This window comes from Convolutriloba macropyga, chromosome 10 (genome assembly GCF_964194025.1).
Source record: "Convolutriloba macropyga chromosome 10, txConMacr16.3, whole genome shotgun sequence".
Lineage (NCBI taxonomy): Eukaryota > Metazoa > Xenacoelomorpha > Acoela > Convolutidae > Convolutriloba > Convolutriloba macropyga.
Window position 1 is genome coordinate 3,423,857 of NC_134477.1, and position 16,431 is coordinate 3,440,287.

A 16,431-nucleotide genomic window follows, 5' to 3' on the forward strand; every position below is an offset into this window, starting at 1 on the left:
TCACTGAAAACATCATATATGAGCAAATGGGGCCCAATGAGTATTTATTTCAATATTTTGTTCAACTCAATGTTTTGATTGCTTACCTAATGGTTGTTTAGACTTTGAGAATGTTTTTTTTTTCGAAAAAAACTGAACGTTAAACGATTTTAAACTCAATTTTGTGATATTTTAGGTCTATCCCACCAATGACAGTTCAAGTATGCCTAAGACTGAATCAGAAATTAGGCTGATTAGCGGTTTTGTTGTGTAATTTTTGGTTTTGTGACTTTGATGTTACGAGCTTTGATATTTTATTGCTGTTTTTTTTTGGATATGACATCTCATATTAAGATAGAAAGTTCCCATAGCCGTTAAAAGAACTCGTAGCTGGACATAATGAAAGTTATCAGCGAAGAACTTATGGTTTTAATGGTTTCTGCAGTTTCTTATGAGTTTTTTATTGAAATTCTGGTTTTTGCCTTTATTTGTTGTGCTTTTTGTAGTCATAAGACATACTCTGATTAATGACTGATCCTATTGGCTCTCAATCCAGTTGTAAATCAACATTTTTAGTGTTTTGTGTCGAAAGCTGTTGAGTTTAATGGCTCGGATACTACGAGGTGTTTTAAGAATTTAGTGATTTTTGAACATCAGTTCATCATTTTTTTAAAGTCACATTATCACCATACTCAGATATCCCATTCGTGTTGGAAAGATAATCAATTTATAATTTCCAAAATTTCTCCTTGATAATTTTATTTTTTAATGACTTTGACGCTTTTCTCTTGTATTTTTTTTAATTACTTGTTTTTGCCAATTTTTGTCGCTTTTTTAGTTATACGTAAGAATTTTTCTGATAGCGTCCTATTCATGGGGTTAAGAAACTTATTCGTTGTGGTCATTCAGTTTCTTGCGATCTAAAATTTCAGCCCGTTATTTGTTTTATGATACAGTCATTGTTTTTTATCTTGGACACTATGCGTTTGCCTAAAGTTTGTGGCTAGGAAAAATTTGTGTTTCATTTTGTCCATTGAAATATTCGCCTTAATATCAAGTCACATTGGTTTTCAAATAACACCCAAGTGAGCATATCCAGTTTTTCATTTAATTGTCAATTGAAACTTTATAAATAATAATTGAAATAATAGCACATGGTTTTCAGATAATATTTGATGACGTCAAAGGCTTCAAGTACTTTGTGTTTCGTGAATTGTTTACAAATTTTTCGGTATTTCTGTATCTATAGTTGTTCTGTAGTCCTCTGCTATGGCTGAGTTCCCCGCCTACAGGTCCCTTGATTAATTTTTAGTAAATCTAACTTGTTTTGTTAGTTAAAGGATATTGGTTTCTAACTTTTGAAATGATTTTGTTTAAAAGCGTTTGATGGAGCTTTGAACTTCGCCCTTTTTCTTTTGTCAACTGGTTATCTAGTTCCATTGTGAACAGCTTTCATCCGCTTTATGGTTCAGGACAAGAGAATATGGTTTCGTTTTTATCATTTTCATTTGGCATTTTCATTTTAGTTGTATTGTCTCGTGGTTTTTTTATTTGCATGTATTATGAGCTCTCTAATGCGGCATGCATGGCTTTTATATAATTTGTTTAGTAGCTGGTTCTGTAACATTTTTTTACGCAATTATCTATTTGTATAATCTCTTCATTTGTTAGATAGATAAGTGAAAATGTGGATAAGCGGAGTCAGAACAATATGTGCGAACGCTTTTTACCGAACCTCCTGATTCAGAATTAAATTAAAGGGCTTTATCAATACTACAAATATCAATATTCATTAATTGTACTCCATGTTTATATTCATTTGAATATTAGCTTGTCAATTCAAAGTTTTTTCTAATCGTTTTGTTTTCATTTGACCTTTTTTCAACCGGGAAACTAAGATATTACACCATAATGTAACCAGGATTCCAGCCCTTTTGCTTCTTTACAGTTTCAGCTCCCTAATTACCACTCGGTTTTTAAAACCATTTTTATAAGTCAGGAAAGCTACTTAAGATTTTTTTTCTCGCTGTGTTTTTTAGGAATTGAACCCTTAATCAGTTTTTGGAAACTGACATTTCCTATATTTTTCGGGCTCTTTTTGTATGGCTCTTTGGTCTTTGTAATATCAGGAAATTTCCTTTTTTTGCAAAAATAATTTAATTTCCTAGTGGAAGTGCATCAGTTGCCTGACCGACGTGAACGGGAAATTTTTGCCTCTTGTCGTTCTTTTCGGTGGCAAATGGCTGTTTAGTGGCGCATTTTTTCTTTCTTTTAATTGGAAATATGGCTGCTTGAATTCAACATAAGTTTGGTGTCTCGATAGCCGTTGCGTTAATGATCAGTGACAAAATTAAGTGTTCCGAACTGAAGCCGAAAATTATTAGATCAGGTGCTTATATATAGATCAGGTGTTTAATTTGTGTAATTAGTTTTGAAAACGTTTTTCTTTTCAGGTCAACTATGATCTCAGAATTCGACATACGTAGAAATTCGCCTAACCCGATTTCGTTATGCGATTTACCCGGAAATGTTTTGCAACTGATCTGCCAGCTTCTGTTACACAATTTGTGTCCAGAAAATCCGGTGAATTCTCTTCGTGACGTTTTGAACTTGAGAACAACATGTGTTTATTTATGTGAAATAATTAATGATATGGTACTTCACTTGAAGTGTCATTTTAACAATGGCTGGTTGCTGAATGATGTTAAATCTAAACAAGGGATAAATTTGCTATCTTTTCTCAATTTTATGAAAACGAAAACCAACTGGCGCTTTTCTTCGTGTGAAAGTTCTTTGAGGTCCGGGGAAGAGGTAAATATGCATTTACTCAGTCAATTTGAAAGCTTGTTTACAAATAGCTTGAACGAAGTCACAATTACAGTGCCAAAAGAAAGTTATTCAACTGTGAACAGCCTAGTTAAATGGCTAGAAAGAGTGACTGTAAAAAGAAAAGCCTCTTTTGATGTAACTTTTTACGAATCTGTTCTGATTCTTCCAGACCCGAATGTGGTTAATAAAGCAACTTTCGTTACTAGTTCATTTATCTTTTCTTCCTTTATACCCGAAAAAGAGCTGCAAAATTTATCTTGTTATGCAAATTTAAGGGAGCTAAATTTGCCAGACTCAGAAATTAAATTAAATGATTTGGAATTATTCCCTTGCATTACATCACTTACTGTTTCACATATAGATACTTCGAATTTGACGAGAGTTAAATCACCTACATCTATTACTGCTCTGGTAATCCTAAACCAGACAGTTTCTAATTTTGAATTGCTTCCTCTTGTTTTTAAAAAATGTTTTCCTCTCCTCAAATATTTGGATTTGAAAATCGAAAGATCAGTTAGTGTCGTGGCCGATTTTACGTGTTTTCCAAATTCATGCTCTGTGCTCTCAATTTCCTCCTATATGTTGAAAAATTTCAAAAATTGTTCTTCTTTGAAGTGCTTGAACCTGTTATTTCGTGTTTACACAGATGAAAGTTATTATGATTTTCAATACGGGAGCGAACTGCAAATTTCTGTGTTGAAGATAAAGTTCTGCTTTCGATTTCCGACTCAACTGTTGGGATTATTTGAGACGATAACTTACATAATTAACCGTTGGAAATATTTAGAAGTTATTAGTGTTGAACTGATCAGAACACTAACATCTTCTGCTCAGTCGGTGTCGTTAGATTTTCAGTCCTTTAATAAAGATGTACACAATTTGTTCATAGGCAATCAACATTTTAAGTGCGATGAATTCATTCTCCAGTTAGACGAATTGCGAAAGCTGTGGATTGCGAGTGGTATGCAAATGTTGGTATTTGGTCAAACTGTGTGGACGAAGAAAACGACTAGTCCTTGTCTTATCAAACAGATTGATCGAATTGATGCTTTCCGATGGGGCAGAAGTTGGAGTATACGACCACACGATGCAACGGTTTTGCTTTTAGATGACTTAGATGAAGCATAAACAACTGTACTTTTGTCCTAAATAAGTGCACTTTTATTATTCTAAATTCTTAAAAAGGAGCCTCAATAAAGTGCGTTTGAGCATAATGCTGCGACCCTTCATCCCAATTCTTAGCTTCAGTTGGAGCAGAAATAGACTACCATTGAAATAAAAAAAAGTTATAATATTTTATTTGAATTTTCATAAAGTATTAACAAGATATGAAAAAAGGTTAAAATCAGTGAGATCAAATTCAATTATTTGACTAGACTGGACACTGCAGCATGCGAAACGTCAGACCTAAAATAAACTTTAATGCAAGTAGTAATATATAGCTGTATTGGGATAGGGGGGGTATCCTCCCATGAGGATAATAGGGTATAGAATGCATGAAGATAATATGGAGTGGTATATCCCATGAGGATAATATGGAGTGGTATATCCCATGAGGATAATATGGAGTGGTATATCCCATGAAGATAATATGGAGTTGTATATCCTTTTTGATCTACATGTAAATTGAGAAGGAAGAATTGCCGCGACTAAACTTGCATTTGAATAGTACATGTAAATTGAGAAGGAAGAATTGCCGCGATCAAACTTGCCGCGATTATTTACCGAGCTCCTGATTTATGTGAAAACAGATCAAACAACAATTTATTATTTTGTATTTCCAACTGTAAACCAAACATATTGAAACAATTAATTACCTCACAAAATCCAAACTGCGGAGCACTTTGAAAACAGGTTCTGAAACTTAAAGTTATACCAAAATTCACGTACACACAATAATTTACCTCCCAAAATCAAACTGGGGAACACTTTGAAAACACGCTCTGAAACGTTAAGTTATACCAAAAATCACGTACAAAATTGCGGAGAAGTGGAAACTAAGGTAAGTTTGTTTGAAATAATTTAGCAAGCAACAAAACGCTCAAGCGTTGGGTTTTGCTATGAATTTTAATCACTGCTGTCACTTGCTTCAAATTTAATGAGGGAGCACTGAAAATGATCATCTTCGGAACTGCTGCTCCTATCGAAATCAACAACATCAGAATCACTAATTTCCTCCTCAGTAGTAGCTCTGGCAACAATCATTCCCGGGTCGGGTGGTGTCCAGTTTTCTGCTATATCAAGCATTTGATTCATGTGTTCACTTTAATGTTTTCTCATTCTTTTTGCTGGAGGAGGAATAGGGCTGGGTGGTGTCGGATGATCCCAGTCGACATTAGCGTCATTGTTTATACCATTGAAAATTCTACCTAAACTTTCTTCTGAGACTGATTTGTAATCCCAACTTATTTCACTGTCCTCTTTCTCATTATCGAACCAGCTATATGAATCGGTATCACTCGCTGTTGTAGATTGCGAACTGTTCCTTATAGAATAATGCCCAAATGGCAGTGTTCTCAACCCATCAGCGAGAATGTATCGTTTATTGTCGTACGCTGAGAGGGACACTTTGTTTTCGGATACTGTTTTTAGAATATGGTTTTCGGACGTTATTCTATTACTTATTGCGCGATATGGTTTTGCCGTAACTAGTGTAGACTTGTACAGCTCGTGTGTCAACAACTTCTGGGCAGCTTTTGTTACCCCTTTCGCCGACAGCTTTCTACAACCTGGAATAAAACAAAAGCAGATCAACCTCGAGTCTCAGGTGAGTTCTTATTTCAACATGCAAAGAAAAAAAGTGATCGGTTCTCGGGGATTAAAATATATGTAATTTAATACTTACTTTCAGAAGTTATTGAATACATCTTGGGCTTCAAGCATATAAATTCCGAGATGTAGTCACCAGCGGATTCATCCTTGAACTTGAGAACTCTGCTGTGGTTAACATCGGAGTAGAGCGGATGATTGTCCGGATAGTTTGAGAAATCGAATTCTGTACAAACTTCTTTCTTCTTTGCCAATTCGGCATAGAAGTCAGTCGCCTCAACTTTATACAATAGACTGTCGGTATCCGAGTACAAGAGTGGGCACCGAAAATTTGCCTGCATAACATCATAGTGGAACCCGTACATACGTAGTTTTGAGAGATCCAAGATGGTCGCCCCAACAATAGTTGGTGTTGTCCATTTAAAAACTTTTTGTCGAGAACAGATCGCCGCCATGTTTTCGCCGAATATTTTAAATTTGTCAAACTCGAATTTTGATGTAAGTTTTGCAGTTTTTTCGGCATCCCGTGTTATGTCTACTTTCAGTCGTCTTCGTTTTGACTCAATTGTTTTCCCATATACCGAGTTGTTCATCAGTTTGTAGTAGTTCTGTTCAAATCTGTTAGTTGCTTTTTTCTCATGGCGCTGTTTAGGGCAATGTACGGTTCAAGCCACTTTGATTGTGTGAATTTGAGAATTCTGTGTACTTTTTTGATACGCAACCCAAGTCGAACATAGAATTGCAGTAGTTTGTAGTGTAGGACGTATTTGCTTTTGTCAAACATAGTTTGTAATAGTTTGTTAACTTTACTTTCCGGTAAATTGTAACGCTGTTTAACCTCTAACTTATAATCGCTTAGCCAGTCGTCCTTTACTAGTGTTTTGTTCTGGTGCCAATGGGTAGTCCTGCTGTTGATCATGTATTTCACTTGGGTATTCTAGATCGACTTCACAGAAATACCCAACTGAAGAGCTATCAGGGTCGTGTAGTAGTTCGTTTATTGAGATGTCGAAAACAACAAAAATCACCAACGGGTAGCATCTTCTCCTGCATAATTCCACCATATAAATTATTAGCGTCCACCATCAGCCCAAATGTGGACGTTTCCTCGGAGTTGAACCCAGGCAGGTAGCGGTTGTTTGCTTTAAAATGTCGACTTTCGAAAACAGAGGTTATACCCCCGCGTATCGCTGGCTCTATCATGTCCAGATGTTCCCGTTCAGTGAATAACTGAACTTCAGCTTTGGTGATACGAAGTGCGGCATCTTTCGCAATGTTTGGGGCAGTGAAGAACTGTACAACATCAAGCTTGTAAGTTTTGAAACTAATTTTCCGACAATACTCGGAGCAGCAAGCTAATAAAGCGCAATCTAATTTGAGATAGGCATCATGATAATCCTGCATGGTTTTACACCCAAGCAAATTCCACATTTTGTTCGCATGATTCCACTCGTTTTGCTTAATTGTTGTGCCACTTAGTGAGTTTTTTTATGCTTCTATTGGAGGCAAACTATCTTGCGAGAACTTTGTCCGATTGGACATGTATGAATATGGGTAGTAACCTTTTTGATTGAGCAGGTCAAAGTGGTCACTAGGGGTTTCATTGAACATTGCTTCCAAAATGCCGAATTCAGATTGCGGTAAAGTGTCGGTGAGTTTTTCTAGAGATGCGTTAAAAAGCTTGTACGAGTCAACAAACCTTAGGAACTCATACACTGAAACATTTTGGCCATCCCTTTTCATCGTGTCCACTTGAACACCTAATTGCATCGAGATATATTTCTCTTCAGTTGCTGGTATTACGCTTTTTGTTGTAGAGGGCTCACATTCCTGCAATGCCAGACAGATATGGTGGAGATCGTAATTTTGTATGTTGTGCCCAATTACGGGAATAAATTTTGACGTTCTTCGTAGTGGGTTGCATTGCGGATGGACCCAGCCCAGAAATTCGCCACTGTAGTGGCAGTGGTCAAGGTCTTTTTCGTCACTTTCGTCGAAATCATTTTCGCAAATCCAACAAGCAACACTTTCTGTTTTTCCAAGTTTTGATCTGTCTCCACGAAAATACGGATGTTTTTGTTTCTGCTTGTGAATATCATTCGCCAACTTGTGAAGCACTTTCACAAAAATCTCCATGCAATTCTCGGAGCTATATAAGTGGGTATACTTGGGCTTCGGGTTGTTATGCTCAACAACAGTCAGAGCGAAACCGCAGGGCTCATGAATCTCTGGTGGATGATGAGGAGACGTTTCCACTAAGTGAACAAGTAGATACTGGCTGTAGGAAAGATTCAAAATCAAAGTAAATTACCAATGGGGCAAACCAGAGGGCAGACCAGTTGTTGAATTTGTAGGTATTGTTGTTTTTGCTGGGCATTCGAACAATGGCTGGTGAATTCTCTTTGCACCTTTCAACGTGTTCATGGAAAGCTGTGACACCGTCATAACATAACCAGAAACAGTTTCTGCATAAAATCAGGTAACTACGGTACCTCACTGACCGTAGAAAGCAATATAATTTGCACAGGTCCTTGATAAGAACATAGTGATGTTTATCTGAATCCTAAAGTAGCAGTAAATCAATATCCAATTCCTCTGAACTCTTTTTTGTTGAAATTCGTATGGGAAATAGATCTTTTTTGTGGTAACCAAACACGTTAACTTGAACAAAATTAAGTTCCTCAAACTTGTTGAGACTACTAAGACCCATTGGCATCTGAAAATTGCCCGCTGGGAAAAGCGACTTCAGGTCTTTATAAGTTTCGGGATTTGTCGCTCTCAAAGTATCGTTTTGACCGTCAAATTTCATGCCAATTTTTTCCTTCAGACATCTAGCTGCTATATAACAGTAGACAAAGCAATTATTGTCATTGTGGTTTCGAATATTTAGAACTGCTTGGCATGTGGATAACTCATAAGGAAGGGCTATGAATGACGATCCCCGAATAGGTCTGTATTTCGCAAAGTTGAGATGTAAGCGAATCAACCGATCTGGTAGCCATACACTCCCTGAAGACACGAAAGTAAACAGAACAGCCAACATTTTTTCCACCATCAGAGCAAAGTCGTCGTTTGAGATACCTCCAGCAATTACTGGGGTCATTAGTGAATTGGCAAATATAACTAATTTTTCGTCGTCTTCATCAGTCTCGTGTTTTGGTTTGGAAAGTGATCTTCTATTTGTGCTCGCCTGGACTGCATAAAGGTCTGCAAGTCCAACGAATTTCCTTCATTTTTTTCAGCTTAGATTACAAACGTTTGAAGGTGACCATTAAATGCGGACGGGGAGGGTATTTGTAAAGGCTGGAATTCTTCTCCAAAAACGGGAAGCGAGTGAACAGAGCTCATATGTTGTGCGTAGAGGTGAGAATTGTTAAAACCAAGATAACAAGAACGACAACAATTTGTAAACTTTGAGTGAACTGTTCTCATATGTTCTTCAAGAGGAGACATTTTTCTAGTTGAAAACTCACAAATTGAACATCGATAATGCGGTAAGCCTTACTCATCGGGATGAAATCGTGTTTCATGTCACGATTTGTTTCCCGGTGTTTTAAACGTTGAAGGGCAGAAGCGGCAAGAATAAGTCATTTCAAAAAACAGTTATCAGAAGTAAATAAATGAAGTTGTATAAACGGTTTGTTTAATAATGTTCGTTACTCTGCAATAAAATCCAGTTCTGTGTAATACTCAATTTCATTTGTTACGACACAATACATGTTTACAGTGTTTTGAAAATGGCTCTGAAATAGGGCGGCAAATTTGAAATTCAAATTGAACGTACTTCTATAGGCTAATTTTGGCGCGCGCTTCAACTCCAAATATAGCTCGACATGGAAATACTTTGTCTTTTCTTGAAACTATTATCTCGACTTTCTTATTATCCCTAAATTGAAGCTAGGGCATAAAAGGGATATTCACTAGATAGGGCGCCAAATTTGAATTTCAAAATAGCGGCCTCTTGTTGACTGCAATCGGCGGGAAAATAGTTTCGAAATTTTAGTAAAATTAAACACAAAAAAGATGTAAAACACTTTGCGATTACAAAACTATGTGCTAGTAGAGCCTCTGAGGGGTCATACCGAGTGTTGTTGTTTTGAATCACTTAAAAAAATGCATTTAAAAAAGCAGAAAAACATGTTACTCTATTTGAATTTTTTCAAAAAAGTGTCATTTTAGACCTCTTAAAAAACGGGTGGTTAGAGTTGTCCTACGCTGTCAAGTATGATGAGCAAAATTGCTCCCCGTGGCTCAAAACTTTGGACTGCACCGCAAAAAATGCTCTAAAACGAACAGAAAAAAAGTTTTTTTTTCTGTCAATCATCATAAATCAATGTCATTAATTGACAATTACATGACAGAAACATGTGTCTTTTTTCTGAAGCCTTTTTCGATGACAGGTGTTATGAGAGAAGTTGATGCCGTGGGCCCACAATGTGCAAAAATGCAAAGAAACGCGATCTAACATCTTTCCTTGAGGTACTTCATATGCTAATTAATGCCAGAGGTTAATTTGACATTAATGACCAGATGTTTTGGAAATCGGTGAAGGAGCCATTTTTCGGGCATGATGCTTCTGAACAAAAACATCCAGCATGTTCCCACAAAGACATTGCTGTAAAAAAAATTCCATTTTTTTTCAATAATTAGCAATTATGTTAATTAGTCACTAATTAGCCGTTAATTAGGCGCTAATTATATCCGTAACGGTTAAGTTAATTTTAACGAGCGTGATTAGATGTTTTGTAGGACACAGTGTGCTGAGGCCCTCTGCACCATCAGTTTCATCCCAAGTGTTTTTTGAAGCCCCCATTTTTGGGGTCAAAGGTCAGAGGTCATCTATCAAAAAAAATTTTTTCAATTTTTTTCAAATTTTTTTTACAAACCTGCTTTTTTTACCCTGTTGAACGAGAGCCCAAAGCTAGGTGGTGCTGCTAGATGACCTAAAAACTTTTTTTTAACTGAGCCTAACGACATCATTTTGGTTTTAAAGTACAATTTTTTGATTTTTTCTGTGAGATATTACAATTTTTTGACAATTTTTTCCAAATTATGAATGAATTTTAGGGTTCATACGAGGCTACAGCTGCTGACATAATGTTAACAGTTCTTTTGGGCCAAAAAACGTACACATTTTGTAGAATAAAATTACTGTGAAACAGTTTTTTAGATGAAAGTAAAGTTTCAAGTTTTAATTAAGTTAATTTAATCGAATAAGTTCATCAAAGAATTTTCTGGTCGTCGCTTTTTTGGTGCACCGCTAACGTTTGGAGTCTGTGAACAAGTGGGTGTTTGAAAACTGTCGATCAGAACCTCTCGCTTTGGCGTTTGAAAAGTTGTTCCGGACAGAACGTTTTCGTCAAAGTTATCGAAGTTGTTTGGAGGGTTGTGAATTCCAGCTAAGAGAGATGGGCTAGGTGTCGGGGTAACAGTTGGACTTGGGTCAACTGCTGGTGTTGTGGGTAGACTAGCTAGTGTTGTGTCACTGTCTGGTGAAGACGGTGAAGTTTTGATTCCCTACAAATTGCCAAGATAATCACAAGCTTGATAAGCTCCGAGTTGATTTTCAAACAAAGGTACGCAGTCACAGTCGTACCGGTAGAAAATACGTTTTATTTCATCAGGTAATGTGTCCATATTACAATCTTGAAATGCTGGCAGCACTTTTGCAGGTAGGTTACCACCAGAAGTAATAATAGTGCTGTCGGATCGGTCGGTTTTCTCGGGCAGGGCGGCAATTGCATTTATAAGAAGCTTTGGAAGAAGACAGTGATGGTAAACGTGCCACACATCGTCTTGTTTTCGTTGCTGAATAAGAACCACAAAATTTTCATAAACTGTCTGATAAACTAATGTTCTTTCCCAAGAAGCCTCGGACTCTGTGAGAATTTTAACCGACATTTTAAAAGTTAAGTGTAAAAGAATTCAGTTAAACAGATTCGAAGTTGTTGCTGGAAACAAACTGCAATTTGACTCAACACATATAAGAATGCAGCCGATTTATAGCTCAGGTTTTCTGTGCACAACTTTTGCAATAGTTTCACGTAAGCTAGGGGGTCTCATCTGTTTTTAATTTTTAGCCAACAATCACACACAATTTTAACTTGAGCGTACCAAAGATCTAGGGTTACATCTGTTTTCAATTAACTGTTGTTAAATATTCTGTCCAATGTGTAGTTTCTTATCTGAGGTCACATGTGCTTTTAATTTGTAGTGCATATGGTTGCTTTATGCCGTTGAAATTGAGTTCAACATGTAAGTTTCTTATCTAAGGTCGCATCTGTTTCTAATTTCCTAGTTTATATGAGCGCTTTATGCATGTGAAATTGTTCAAAAGATCACATTCGTGGACAAAATGTTTGCCATAAAAAATGTAATGAACAGACTCAAGTACGCCGTAGGCGTACTTGAGACTGTATTCGCCAATCATTTGTTTTTAATTAAGTGTTTGATGACACATGTGTAATCCCAGCTTGCCGCTGCCATTGAGTTGGAGCGCTCACAACTTTATTTGAAAGAGATAAAAATTTGGTTGCGCCATGCCTTTCACTTCCGCTAAAGACACAGAATTCGGCGATTGTTATTTCGACATTTCAAAAACTGATAAGCGCTTAATCAGAGCAACTGTGAAAACGTATGAAAGGACGGGGACATATGTGTTTCTAAAATTGTTCAAGAAAGCGGAAAGCGATTACGAATTTCAGCAGAGAGTTTCTCTAACTGTTCAAGAATTTGAGAACTTGATTGAAAAGTCTGCAGATATACGCTCTCAGTTCACCGAAGAGGAATCAACAAAACCACCTCCGGAAAAAAACCGCGATTCCAACAAAAGTCAGACGAAATTTCTAAGACCAGCAACAAAAATGGTTGAGGCGATGTACGAGCGCTCACCAAATTATTGTAAACAATTTCAAAAACAGTTCAAGTTTCAGGTTGTTGAAGATAAACCTACCCTTTCTAACACAAATGTTTATACAGTGTGTGCCCATTTTGATTCTGAGTTTTGCGGTTTAGCAACTAACCATTATCACGTTTTGCTTGATACAACAACTTTCGAAAAGGAAACTTTGAAACGAAACCAGGACTTTCCTGTGCCTTGTATTTTTACAACGTTCAAATTCCTTTTTTCGACTGCAACAACTTTGGAAACTAATGGAGACGTTTTTACAAAGCTCAAATTGGCGGTTGACTTCAACAGCTCCGCAGATAAAGTTGACTCACAGACAGTGCGCAAACAACTGCCAGCTTTTGCCTGCCACAATAATGTGAAAAACAGCAATGCAAAACAAGTGATTATGAATCGAAAACCCTGTGCGAAGATGCCAGTAGTTGCTCAAAAGACTATCTACAATACCAGTCCTCCATCAAAACAAGTTCAAACTGATTTTGTTAATAGTGAAACTATCCGAAGAGTTGAAAACATTTTGTCTGGTCCTCATTCTGGTGCTTTTTGTCAAATTATGGATATATTTGTTAGTGGATACGGCAAACTGAATATTGATACTGATTTGTTGAGTGTTCGCCTTGTGTATGAGGAAAAAATTAAATTTTAAAAAAATAATTTATTGCAATCAAGTAAGGGTTAATACATCATATGAAAAGCAAACCGAATTAATTGAGCGTCACTCAGTTTTACAATTTTTTGTGAATTAAAAATATAATGGGCAATATAAATACAAAAAAGTCCACAAAATTTTGAGTTTTTACTTTGAATTGGCTGATCCCTCAGTAACTGATAATTTTTCGCATTTTCTTCTAGAGAAATTATTCTTTTGTAGACATCTTTGTATGACGAAATAGACTGTCCGAGAGGATCAGCAAAGATCAATTGATCCTCCTCTTTCTGGCACAATAGTAACCAATGGGTACCAAAACTTTCTGCAGTTGCTGCGTTAACAATTAGGAAACTGTTTGCTTTCAACTTTTGGGGAAAATTATTTGCAGCGAAGACACCCAGAAATTTATGCTTGAGTAAAGCACATCTTTGATTAAGATCATTGATACCATCTTCGTCCATTTTTTTTAGTTTGTCAAATGTGATTCTTTGATACTCTTCTTGCACTATCAACAAAAATTGTACTAGCTTTTTCACCAATAATGAAAATTTCAATATTGTTTGGTAAGGCCACAGAAAATTTTAACTCAACAGATATTGAACAGTTTGTCAGTTCAGGGTGAATAAAGTCATGAGATGCTTGTTGGGTACTGGTCAAATCAAAAACCATTATGAAATGGTTTCGGTAATCTGTCAAGCTTATTCCATGTCCATTATCAATGTAAGCTAGATCCGATATTGTATTAAAGTAAAGACGTTTGTCGTCAGCTATAGATATTGGACTATCTGCAACAGGCAAACCGTTTCGATATACATAAATCTGCTCTAGGTTGAATTTTCGGAAATGAAACGGATTTTGCCGGTTGTTACCCAGAAAAGCTTCATTTGTATTTAAGCAGATCGCCAGTCGGCGAATTGGTTCTCTCGCAAATATGTCTTCTTGTTTCCAACTGTGTAGACCCGTTGAAGCCAAAAACGTTTTTGCGAGGGTTTCAAGGTAAGGATAGGAGGCGGGACTACTCAATAATGTTTTTTCAATGGCGGACACAACAGTGTCATTAAGGGTCATCTTCCGCACATACAAATTAGCTTCGACAATTTTTACTTTGTATTGTTTCGCAGCATCATCAGACATTATAACAAAATCTTCAATTGAGCGTCTGAATGCAATTCGAAGTGTCACACCACTTAGCAGATGTCTGTCGCAAGTGAAAAAGTACAGCAATTTTGCCATAGAATGAGCATTCAGCTGATTGTCTCACCAAAGTTTTTCTTCTTCACTTCTGCAGTTGATAGCGTTCCCGGGTTTTCCTCATAAAAGTAGCCCTGACAAGCCAGCCATGTATTTTTTGCATCTTTATTATGTGAGAACTCGGTCTCAATGAAACTTTTGTGAGCATAATTTTCGTTAGCGTTTGAAATTTTCAGTCCATTAGCAGACACTGTACAATCAGAGAATAGTGAATGTAACACATTATTGCAAAAGTAGGGAGAATCTGTTTTTGTAATGTCAGCGGCGGCTGTAGCGTCATATTTCAAATCAGCTTCAGAAGACTGGACGATTTTACATTTAACTTCGAGGAAAATTTTTTGTAAATCAATAACGTTGTTTCTGTCACCAGCGACTTCAAATTCTAACATGGGTCCATTTGGGCTGTAGATTGGACCCAATTTTTGACAAAAACTACCATCAAAAGTCACCAGCAGTGAGGGTTTTTCAAATAAATCCAATGAGCTGTGAGTTGCTTCTGATGGTAACAAATTAGCGATCATCGTTCACTTTAGCAAAAAAATCCGACCGACTTCTTTTTGGTGCTCTATGCGTTGAAATGGTCTTTCTGCGTTTCTCGCCTACTTTCATTGGCTTGCCTCGTATTGATTTCCTGCGACGTGAAGCAATTCGTCGAGAGCCTCCAGTCTGTTTTTTAACAGTTTTTGAAATTCTGTTCTTAATTGCTTGTTTAGGAGACTTTTTTTTGCCCACTACATCCAGAATCTCTGGTACACTTTGTTTCAGGAGCTGTTTCCCGATACGTTTAGCAGTTGGCAAAATGAAGCGACGTGCTAGGGGCAGTGCAACACGTCCAATCCCTGCAGCTAAAGCGCCAAAACCACTTCATCTTTGTCGATAATGTCCGGAGAAATGAGGCAAAGACGTCGCTTGATTAGCATAGTACGAATCCATTTTACTGTGAAAACTTTTTGAATTGTAGTGTTAGAATAACTTTTCCAGTTCCCGAAAACGGAACTAATTGTCCTGTTTCCGTCCGCAGTTCAATTGAAATTGATTGAATTGTGTTGGTCAAAAGTTTCTTGTAGTCTAATTTTGTAAAAACGATTCGATGAGTTGGTTCAAGCTCACATACACTACCGTTTTTCAGACGTTGTTTTGAATCAATGACTCTCAAAAGAGGCGCCTTAGTGTCACCGACGTATTGGTATTCAATTATGTTTGCATAGATGAAAATTAGATGCTTTCCAGCACAAAGGTCGGCTGGAAATTCCCCATAATAGGCTTTTGTATCATCACTTTTCATAAGCCTGTTTTCATTTGGATTCATTTTGTACCCAATATGAATTCCATTACCGTCAGGAATACCTTCAAAGCCAATGATGCTGGGGATTTCTTCACTGGGAAATGTAATTCCCTCATTTTTCCCTAGCAAAATTTCGTATTTTCCAGAGCTCTTAATTTCTCTGAAAGAAAAATGGGGTAATCCAACTGTGCGCTTAACTGTGGCAAGAAGTTGCGCCACCGAATCAATTGTTCCTGGCATAAAAGCTAGTTTTTGCCCCCTCTAAGGTCTAGAAATAACATTGGCTCCAGAAGACATCTTTTGGGAATCTTCATAGTCTTTTAAGTTAAATACAGTCAGATTTCCGTTTACAATATTTTCTATTTTTGTTGGGAATATGATTTCACTTAGCACCACTCGCCAATCACCTGAAAGTTGAATTTCGTCATTAAAAAAAACCGGAATGATGCAAGTGCGTTTGAATCAAATATTTCCATTGAAGCGGATGAAACAACGTGAACTGTAAACTCGTCTTCAAACCGGTTATTGGACATTTTCAACGGGAGGGAGCCTGACAAGTTGTAATTCTGGTTGATAAAATTTTCCTTGAATTGGTTCGTTTTCAGCGTCGACTAAAGAGTATGTTGGTGGGTTTAATGTAGGTATTCCCGTTATTTCAAAGACTTCGTCCGTGAATGATTGCTTGTAACTTTTCCGGAAAGCTTTGTCCTTTTTAACTATTCTCACAAAATCCCCAACGTAAAACTTGGGCTTCTGGTGAGT